We start from the raw sequence: 10,356 nt of genomic DNA, 5'->3' as shown, positions 1-10,356 counted from the left end.
GCAAGAGATGGTCTGCCCTGTAGGATTTCTCCACCTAGTGCTGAGTCCTTTCCCAGGAAGCCCACTCTTAGGGTAGGGTAGGTGATAGGGTAGGTGGGCAAAGATGGGGCAGGAACAGCTTCCAGATCATGAATCCACCATGCCCTTGGAGGCTGGCCCCATGGAGGGCCCATCGGTGGCTAAAATTCCTATTCCTTGGAATTCCTTCGTAAAACGGTATCAACTCGCAACATGATGTTAATAATTAGAGCCACCATTGGAGGGACAGGCTGGGAGTGAGGCCCTGTGCTGAGATCTGCATATGTATCACATGACCTAGTCTTCACAGCAACCCAGCTGACTCCCTGAGTAAGTGTAGCCAGCGTCAAGGACACCCAGCCTCAGCAGGTGACATATCCTGTCCAAGCCCACAGAGTTGTGGAGCCTGGATTTAGATCCATCTCTCAAATTCCACTCTCCTCCAAGGCACCTGCCCACCAAGACTCGGGCTCTCTGGCTTTTTGAAGACCTGCTGATTAAAGACCTTGAAACTCTTTCCTGGCCCTTGACCATTGGCTCAGGTATGAGGCCCAGACATTGAAGAGAATTTTTCTGGGGTGGGTGGTAACCAAGGGCCAGGCTCATCTTACCTGCTTGCTATGTGACTTTAAGCAAGTCACATGTCCTCTCTGACCTCATTTAAAACACCACTGAAATGCATTCTTTCAGGCTTGGTGCTAAGTACTAGGAATAAAGCATGACCAAAACAGCATAAGCCTCTGCCCTTGTGTAATTTACAGTACGATGAGAGAGACAGGTAGTAAACAAATAAATAAACAAATGGAAGACCAACAGAGTGGCCAATAGACTATTTATGAAGTGTTTGGGAGATCTGAGTGTAGACAGTGACACTTTAAGCTGAGCTGAGGAAGAAGAGGAAAGGCCAGCCATGACATTCAAAGGGTGGTAGAGGGGAATGGATGAATTCCAAAATGAGAAAGTGCATTAGTCAGGACTGGCTAAGTTAAGATGCTGTAACAAGCAATCTGAATTCTCATGAGGTAAAACAATCAAAGCTTATTTATTGCTCATACTACAGGGAAGTGGAGAGAAGGGCTCTGTTGCCTATTAGCATGTTCTATAGGCATTCCATGAACATTTTTTGAGACTACCTTATCAACACAATGCTCGAGGGTTTTGCTGAAACAACAATTGCTGGCAATTAAGTGCTTCTGCTGGAAAACTGGAAAGACAAAAACTCACCATTTCTACTCAAAACTCTGGCTATAATGAATCGCGTAGCCCACTCTATAGCAGAGGCTCAAGAAATGTAACCCCCATGTGCTCAGAAGTCAGAGAGAGGCAAATGGGAGAAGTAGCTCTCCACTAGGAAGGCAAAGTAGAAGATTCATTATGGAAAACAGCATGGCGGGTCCTCAAAAAACTAAAAATAGAACTACCATATGATCCGGCTCTCCCACTACTGGGTACAGATCCAAAGAAAATGAAATGGGTGTATCAGAGAGGTACCTACACCCCTGGGTTTACTGAAGCCCTATTCATAGTAGCCAAATATGGAATCAGCCAAGGTGTCCATCAATGGATGAGGGAAGAAACATGTGAGATGTTTATGTTTATATATATATACACACACACACACACACACACAAGAGTGCAATCCTGATATTTGTGGCAAAATGGTTGGAACTGCAGGACATCATGTTAAGTGAAATAAGCCTAATAAGCATTAAAAGCCACAGCTCATGTTCTCACTCATGTGTGGAGGCTAAGATGTTGACCTCATAGAAGAAGAGAGTAGACTCGTGGTTACTGGAGGCCTGGAAGGGGAGGGGAGGGTGGACGGCGGTTGATCACAGACGCCTAAATGGGGTTAGCCCAGAGAGAGCAGGTCCAGGGTTCGGCAGCACAGTAGGGTGGCTGCCGCTCGTGACTTGTTATGGGTTTCATAAAGAATTGGAAGAGAACAAGTTCAAAGATTCCCAACACAAAGAAATGATAAATAAGGAGGTGGAAATGCTAATCACCCTGTTTGATCATTACATGTCATAGCATTTAATGAATCATGCTGTAACACCTAAAAAAACATGGTTTTTTTATATATCAGTTGAAAATAAAAGCAAAAGCAAGACAAAACAAAAATGCACCTGTCATAAAACAAAGAGGAAAAGTGCACCTGAATCCTGAGTTGGAAGGTCCTATACCCTGTCCCCCAGTATGGCATGCGCCACTCAAGGTAGGGCTCCACCCTTGCCTTGCTGGGGCCACACCCTGGGCCTGTCCTTGACTCCATCCATGTGACTCAGTGTTGGAGACCTGGAGACAGTTCAGGGCCTGTGCTGTGTGCCTGGATTCCAGCGCCTGGCGAGGCTTCAGTGAGCAGGTGTGCAAGGGAGCCTGTGACATCTTTTGGATCCACCTGGAAGCTTCCAGCATCCCTGCCTGCCCATCCATCGGTGGTCCCCTGTGAAGACAGGGCAGGATGGGCAAGCTGAACGCAGCAGCGGTGTCATCGCTAGGCACGGGTCCCTGCACCCAAGCGTCCTGGGTTCAAAATCCCAGCTTGCAGGACAGAAACGTTCAAAGTCTTGGATTCCTCATCTGTGAATGGGAATCGAACCTACTCCAAGGTTGTTAGTGGAAGAATTAAAGTGGGATCGGGAACCTCAAGTGCACGTAGGGAAAGAAGATGAAAGAGGGAGGTGAACAGCTCTGGGCCTGCAGCACAGCCCTACTCCGTTTTATCGAGTCCCTGTTCTGATGGGAGAGGGACGCTTCCTTGATTCACGTGTCTGATGATCCGAGAGAGGCCCATGACATGACTCTTGCTCCTGTGGGTGACTTCCCTGTTGCTGGAAGCCAGGTCTGTGAAGAGAGCACACCACGCCACAGCATTTCCACTTAGCCCCAGACACTCCTTTGGGGTGGTTTGTGCTGCCCTCCGGGTCAACACAAAATCTACCCAACCCCTCTGCGACCAGCCACTTCCCGCCCTTGCCCAGGACAGAGGCCGCCAGCCCCTGCCTTTGAAGCCTTCCCTGCGGGCCAAGTCCTGGTACTTGGTCCTGGTTCAGCTTCTTTCCCTCCTACAAATAGAGCTGGGACTATTTGGGAAAGATTTTGCCACAACAGTCTCTGAGTGCTAATGAGTGTGACTTTGGAGAGAATTTTCCATTAGAAGGTAAGAAAAAAAAAAGACAAATCACCTCAAAATAAAATAAGCAGCACTGGGCCCTCCTCTCCTGACCATGTCCTGTCTGCCAGGGGACAATTCTACCCGATGCCTGGGCTCAAAGTTAAAGCTGGTTTTTTTGTGTTTGTTTGTTTTTGTCTTTTTAGGCTGCAGTTGGCCTGTGTCTTGAACACCTACTATGTGCCAGGAATGCTGCGCATACAGGGGGAAAGGTTGCAGCTTCAGCCTGCTCTCTGGTAGCCTTACAATTTCAGAGGACAAGCCCAAATAAAATATAATCAAAAGAGGGTGAGAAATGCTGATCCGTGGCAAAGACAGGGAAGCCTTCCTGAGAGGAAAGAGGCAGGCAACTAGGGTGCCCTAGGGTATGGTAATGGATGGCGTCTTGTGGCCTGGGTTTGAATTCCACCTCTGCTATTTATCAGCTGTGTGACCAGGGCCAGTTATTTAACTTCTCTGTGCCTCCTTTTCCTCGTTCATCACATTAATTGAATGCATACACATATGGTCCAGGGCCTGCCACAGAGTAAATGCTCATTAAAAGTGAGCTACTAACTAGGTATTATCTGTTAAGTGGGGCCAATAACAGAGCTTCTTTTACTGCCAGGATAAAGAGGGGAAAATTCAGGTGGAGGACATAGGGCAGGAATGGGCACGTGGCGAACATGAGAGAGTTTTGCTATTTATTATCATGGCGCCTGTCCCTGTCGACAGCAGAGGTGGGGAAACGGGGAGGGGGAGCCAGGGGCAAGCAGAGCACAGCACTAATTAGCTCCCTTTCCTCTTTCCGGGTTCCAGGCCCTCCACGTGGCCCCACGCCCTTGGCTGCCAAGTGTCACCTCCAGCTCCCCAGCCACGAACCCCTGGAGGCTGGAGAAAGGAAGGGCTGATCTCCGCGACCCTCCGGGCTCTCAATCAAATACACTGCTTTTCTGCCTGGCTTCACACATTGTGAAAGCCACCGAGTGCCGCTTGCCCAGGGTCCCCACACGGGCTCCTCCTGACCCGCGATGGGTCCAGGCCCATTATTGCAGTGGGTGTGCTGCTGGAGTCCCTGGGCCCTGCGCAGTGACCAAGACCAATGGATCCTTTGGTGACTTCTGAAAGGGCATCGCTCAGCGCCCTGGGGTGACAGGGGCCCGACGGCGCTGAGGTGGAGGAAGGGACTCAGGACTGTTGGGGAGCAATCTCTGGAGTTTTGCCTTTTTGGTCCCTCAGCCACCTTCTGCAAGCGTCATTATACACTCTCACTGTTAGGTTAGAGGGAAAAAAAAGTGCTGTTAATGAAATGCATATAAAAGTAAAACACGCCATGCAAATTAGACACCTTTGGGGATTTTGAAAAACTTGTTTGAAGGACTAATTAAGAAGCTATTAAAAATAATTAATAATAATCTGCTTTCCCCAAATTCTTTTCAGTTCAGAAGCGTAAGTGACGCCATTGCGATTTCACTTCTTGCAGCCCAGAAGTTGTGGGCCCCTCATTTGCCCCGCGGTGGTTTTTTTTTTTCTGTTTTTTTTTTTCAGTAGCAAGTCCCTCAGTTACCTGGAAATATTTTCCTAAACTTCTGATGGCTCTTTCCCCAGGTGATCCTCTCCGTGCCCTTCCTCCTGGGTCGCTCGCTCGGCTCCCACAGCACATGCGGTCAGTGCCCCATCGCGGGAGTGACTCCGAGTCTCACTGGGAAAAAATTGTTGTGAGTTACAGGAAATTAAAAAATTCCTGCAATACCAGCCCACTTCTCAAAGTCGATCTGTGGTATCCCAGCATCCACTCGGCTCTGAAGTCAGGCCAGAATGATTTTTGAAGAGTAATTTCAAGACTTATAAAGGGTCACGTCGGGTATTGAAGCCATATTTGCTTCTGTGTTTTGTAAATTTCGAACTCATTACTGAACCTTTGTCTCTTACGCCCCCATGTCTGGCTCTGACTTGGCCCTCATCAATCTGAGCCTTAAAAATCTAATGAAAAATGCCGAAACACATTTTGCATGTGGAAATGTGATAAAACACCAATTGTTCCCAATTTGAGGAGGAATCGGCCTTCCCGGACGGGCAGGGAAGCCAGCCACTGCCAGGTCCCCACAGTCCCCAGGAATAAAGAGAAACCAATAGGATTCCCACTGTGCTCTGAGCCCACGGCTCCCTGTCACTGAGATCAGCCACAGACCCCATCTGCACCACACGCCTCCCAACTGTGCCTGCTCCGGGTGCTGGGCTCGGGGTGCCGAGATCCTGGTGCTGAGCTCCAGGTGCTGGGCTGGAGGACTTGCAGCGTCACCATTTCCTCCTGGAAGACAAGTATCAGAAGACTCTGAGTTCCCACAGGATGATGCTGGCACCTATGTGGTTTCCAAATCACAGCAAAGCGAAGCTGTGGCTGCCTTGAGAATTTCATGTGGTGTCTCATAGTGGACAGAGAGCCCCACCACGGGGACCCTTGAGGGCTCCAGAGAAACCTGAGGAGAACAGAGAGGCAGAAGATGATGGTCTGGTTTGCAACCAGAAAGAGGTCTGTTCTCCAACAGACAGCTCTGCTGGATCCCAGCTGTGTAGCCTTGGATAAGTCCCTTGCCTTCTCTGAGTCCTGGTCTCCTTGTGGGCAAAGCGCGGTGGTGATGCCGTTTTTCAAGCCAGTGCAGAGAGTGAGTGCAGATGGGGGCTCAGAACGGAGGCTCTCGTTTGGGCTCAGATGGTTCTGGATTCTACTGGGGAAGGGGAGGCAGAGCACTGAGGTGGTTGCTGGGGAGTCAAATCTCTGATACTCAAGAGTTTTGAGTACCACCCCCAAAACTCTGGGTGCAGGGACGATGGCAAGCTCTGTTCTTTAACACCCAGCCTGACACCTCCTAATGAAATGTAAATGAGGGTTCTAACGAGCCTGGCTTGTGCTTGGGAGAAGGTGCCAGCCGACAGAATAAACAAGCAGCATCGTGCTGAGCGGCCCCTGAGCAGGAGGCCAACGGCCTCCTCCTGTGGGGTGGCCCCAAGCAGGGTTTCAGGAGGCTGCCTCTGTGTGACAGGAGCTCAGCCAGGAGGATCAGCATCATTGCTAAAGGCCTAATGACCCAACAGGAAGTAGATCCATCCTGACCTTGGAGAATCCGGCTGGCCACTGTGGCACCCTGGTGGGAGCTGCTTGGAGAGAACCCCCCGGCCGACCTGGAAAATCACTGTTGAGGGATGCGGACCAGCTGACTGACTCTAAATGGCTGGTGGCCTTGGACCAGGTTGGCTTCTCTGCCAAAGTCCTCGTCTTGAAAATGACAAATAGCCAGGTGGGCCTTCAGTCCCCTAAGACAACCCTCTGAGATGACAGTCTGGAGATGTGCCTTGTCCCAGGCTGGCTACACAGGGACCCCCTTCTCTGCATCCTGCTTCCTGAACCTTCAGCTTCCCTATCAGGCTGCCCCGTGATAACAGGGTCCCTAGTAAGGATAATGAACTAAAATGAGATGTGGTGGCGCACACCTGTAATCCCAGCAACTTGGGAGGCTGAGGCAGGAGGATCTCGATTTCAAAGCCAGACTTAGCAACTTAGTGAGGCCCTAAGCAACTCAGTGAAACCCTGTCTCTAAGTAAAATATTTTTAAAAGGGCTGGGGATGTGGCTCAGTTGTTAGGTGTCCCTGGGTTCAATCCCTAGTACAAGAAGAAGAAGAGGAAGAGGAGGAAGAAGAGGAAGAGGAGGAAGAAGAGGAAGAAAAGGAAGAAGGAGGAGGAGGAGGAGGAGGAGAATGATGATGAAGCCCTGTGCACGGGTCAAGGTACTTACACATCTTCCTCCTGCTGCTCTGGGCCCCCAGGACAGGGAGAGTGGGAGGGCGGGTGTGGCCCCACTGCTGACTTCTGTCCCCTCCACATCTTTCCTGGACCAGAGGTCTTGCAGGTGGAAATGTACAGAAAGGGAAGGTTGGGGACCCCAGAGAACACCAGGAACCCAACGCCGCAGGCTTCTCCACGCTGTTGGGAGTGGTCAGCTAGCAGGTCAGGAAGCCCATGTATGTTTGCCATTTGTCCTCGTGACCCTCACCTGGAGTGTGGGGACAAGCCAGGTGGGAGGATGCGGTTGGTGCCCCACCCAGCACCTACAGGGCAGCTGCCCAGGGCTCTGTGCTCCTTGGAGGCCCTAGAGCTGGGGACTCTGGGGGCACCACCTGCCCTGTGGGGACCCTGAAGGAGCGCTGGGAGGATTCATAACTCTGGAGGTATGTTTAGTGCTGTGCTGATGGACCCAGGATCAGAGGGACCTCAGTGAACTTCACCCTTTTAAAAGGGGCACTGTCTGATATAGAAGTGGGGGCCTTGAATTGAGGGTGATCAGAAATTACCTAATGCAGGCACCCAGCATGACCAGCTAATTATTTTGTACCGGTGTGCGAGGGCAGGGTGGAGGCTGTCTGCTGTTTCCTCAGCACTTGGCGTAGAGGAGGTGGTCAGTAAATGTTTTTATGTTAATCAACATATAAACAAATAAGAGAGTCGGTCACTCGGGAAACCTGGCCCAGCAACCAGCCTGGGGAGAGGCATGACTGAGGGCCCTCGGCTGTGATCTCTCCCCAGGGTCCTGAGCTCCGTTTCACCAGGCCACACCCCGGGCAGGATGGAGTCTGGGTTGGGGAGGTGACCATGCCCTACCTCCACCCTACGCCACAGGGTCCAAGCTGCTCCTAGGTCACCTTGTGTTGGCTTCGGCCGCCCTGGCCTGGTGCACTCCTTCCACCTGAGGCAGATTCATAGCTTGAGCCTAGAGAGGCCAGGTCCTGGTGCAGCCGGGCACAGCAGCCAGGCCTTGCTGGGGCCTAGGAGCAGGATGTGGAGCTGACGGGCTGCTGACCACCCTGCAGCGGCTCCTGATGGGCCCCTGCAAGCCAGCTCTGCAGTCCCGAGAGCCCATGCCACCTGGACTCACCTCTCCTCACTCAGACCTCAGATGTCACCTCCTCTCCAACACCCCAGCCAGCCGGGGCCCCAATCCAACAAGCCTTCAACATGCAATCTGCAAATGTGCTCAATGTAGTCTCCTGCGCCACCTCTGAACTTCGAGGGAGGAGATGATGGGGAGGGCCCCGGGGAGCCGTTCCCGCCTAATGCATCACACGTGCTGAGAGAGGCCAGGCCTCTGACCCTTGCAGCTCAGCCCCCAGCCCCCCTGGGGCTCCGGTTCCCAGCCACCTTGGCGGAGCCAGGAAAGCAGGGGCTGTGAGGCTGGTCAGGGAGGCTGTGTTCTTCCCATCAAGGCCACCAGTATACATCAGTTGTCCCGTCTAGGATGCCCCCAACCATGTCTCACTTCTAAATCCAAGAGAGGGAGACTTTGAAAGTGCCCAGCCCCTAAATGTCATGCAAAACCCTCAGTCATTAAGTTTAAATCTAAACTAATAACAATGACCCTGAGTCCAGTCCTTCCCACTGAGTGGGGCACCTGGCAAAGCTGTGTTCAAGGCACCAGTTTGACAATGGTTTGAGGAGGCAGTAAGCTCAGGGCTGTATGTGCAAACAGGCACCTACTGTGTGTTGGGTCATGGAATCAGGGCCCTAGGGGGAAAGGTGGCCAGTGGGGACTGCAGCAGAGGAAGTAGAGAAACTAGCTGAGAAGTGGGGGAAAAAACAGGCTTGCACTGTGAGTCAGAGAGGGGGTCTCCTGCTGATGAGCTGTGTGATCTCAGGCCCATTCCTTAACCTCTCTGAGTCTGTTTCCTCATTAATGAGACAGTCATGATAGCAGCAAATGAGTCAGTGAATGTGAGCCACAAAGAGCAGTTGGGCACAGAGAAGGTGTGTGCTGACGGCTGCCCCCCCCCCACCGTGCTCAGGCACTGTCATGGTCTTGGACTGCGCCACATGCAGGTGGAATCCATCAAGGGAGAAGCAAAAGTCTCAGACCTTTGGCTCCTCCAGCCTTCAAGGCCCAAACTGTCCTCAGTGACCCTGAGAGCCCAGGAAGCCAGGAGACCCTGTGTCCAGGTCCCTGGGTCACTTTATGCCCTCCCGGGCCCAACAGGGACCCCCTGTCCCCTCCCTGAGCTCGGGCCACTCCCTGGCTCCCTGGGCAATGGCCCTGTGGCACCTCAGGTCGGGAAAGGCCTGGCAGGGGCGGGGGGTTGCCTTCCTTCTGCAGGAGGCCCCGTGGTGGGGAGCAGGGGTGGGGCCCCACTCAGGGCCTCGTGAGTCTCTGGGACACCCTCCCCCCACACTGAGAACTCACCAGCAGGGAGGACACAGCAGGGTCCTGGCCACTCTCCCAGCAACGTGGCCTGCACAGTGACCAGGTTCTGCTGGAGACGACAGGAGTACCTCAAAGACAGGGCCTGGCCTCTGTGCAGATACTGGCCGGCTGCAGGGGGCAGTGCCAGGAGAACGGGTGGGACAGCCCATGAGCCTGGCCCCGCAGGGCAGCGGGAGGGCTGACTGGGACTCGTGGTCTACCACACACCAACCTTACGCTCTTGAGCAGCTGGTCTCACCTGTTTGAGTCTCAGTTTCCTCATCTGTGAATCTCAATGCCCCGCCCGATCCCATGAGAAAACAGAAACAGGGAACTTGTTGGCGAGGTCACACGCGGCCACCGTAAGAGATCCAGCTACGCTGCAGCCTCTCTCACCTACACCCTCCTCTCCCACCGCCGTCTGTGTCCGCACACTCCCCTGGAAGTCCCATGGCCCCTTCACAAGCTGCACGCTCAGAACTGAACTTGTTATCTGTCCCCAGCCTGCTTGTCTTGGGCACTCCTAACCTGGGAACGGGCAACTCCATGTACCCAGCCCCCAGCCCCAAATCCCTGGCCTGACTGACATTCAATAAATTTAATCGAGCATTGAGCCACGGTCCTTGTCTGTAGGTAGAACATCTTACATGATTACTGCGCTTGTCATGTCCACCTTGCTGTAACACGCACTGGACCAGCCAGGGATCCACTGAGCCCATCTTCCCTGAGAGCCCTGCTGACTCCTCACAGGCCCTCTTCTGCCCTTCACACAATCAAGCACAGCAGCCCTTTCCCACCACAGGACCTTTGCACACACTGCTGTCCAGGATGTTCCCCCCTCCACTGTGCTCATGGTTGGCTCCTGCTCATCTGGTAGGCCCAGGCGTAGAGTCACCTTCCTCAGAGGGCTGTATCTGAATGCTCTCCCTGAGCTCTCCACCCCATCTTTGACCCACAGC

General features: G+C 52.7%; 1 long non-coding RNA gene across 2 annotated transcripts; it reads right to left on the bottom strand.

Moving 5' to 3' along the window:
- Window positions 1-2,090: 2,090 nt before the first annotated feature.
- Window positions 2,091-9,532, bottom strand: LOC131424397 (uncharacterized). 2 transcript variants are annotated; one of them, XR_009227330.1, is made up of 6 exons: window positions 9,398-9,532; window positions 7,828-7,912; window positions 6,965-7,222; window positions 5,361-5,480; window positions 4,737-4,871; window positions 2,091-4,440 (listed from the first exon to the last, which is right to left on the bottom strand). It is a non-coding gene; the product is annotated as an uncharacterized LOC131424397 (long non-coding RNA). The 2 variants fall into 2 exon arrangements; XR_009227329.1 differs by having other exon boundaries at window positions 4,737-5,480.
- Window positions 9,533-10,356: the final 824 nt, after the last annotated feature.

Source organism: Marmota monax, unplaced genomic scaffold (genome assembly GCF_021218885.2).
Source record: "Marmota monax isolate L192 unplaced genomic scaffold, Marmota_monax_Labrador192_F-V1.1 WCK01_AAM20220418_F8-fsc00004, whole genome shotgun sequence".
Taxonomy (NCBI): domain Eukaryota; kingdom Metazoa; phylum Chordata; class Mammalia; order Rodentia; family Sciuridae; genus Marmota; species Marmota monax.
This window is presented reverse-complemented; position numbering and strand designations above follow the sequence as displayed.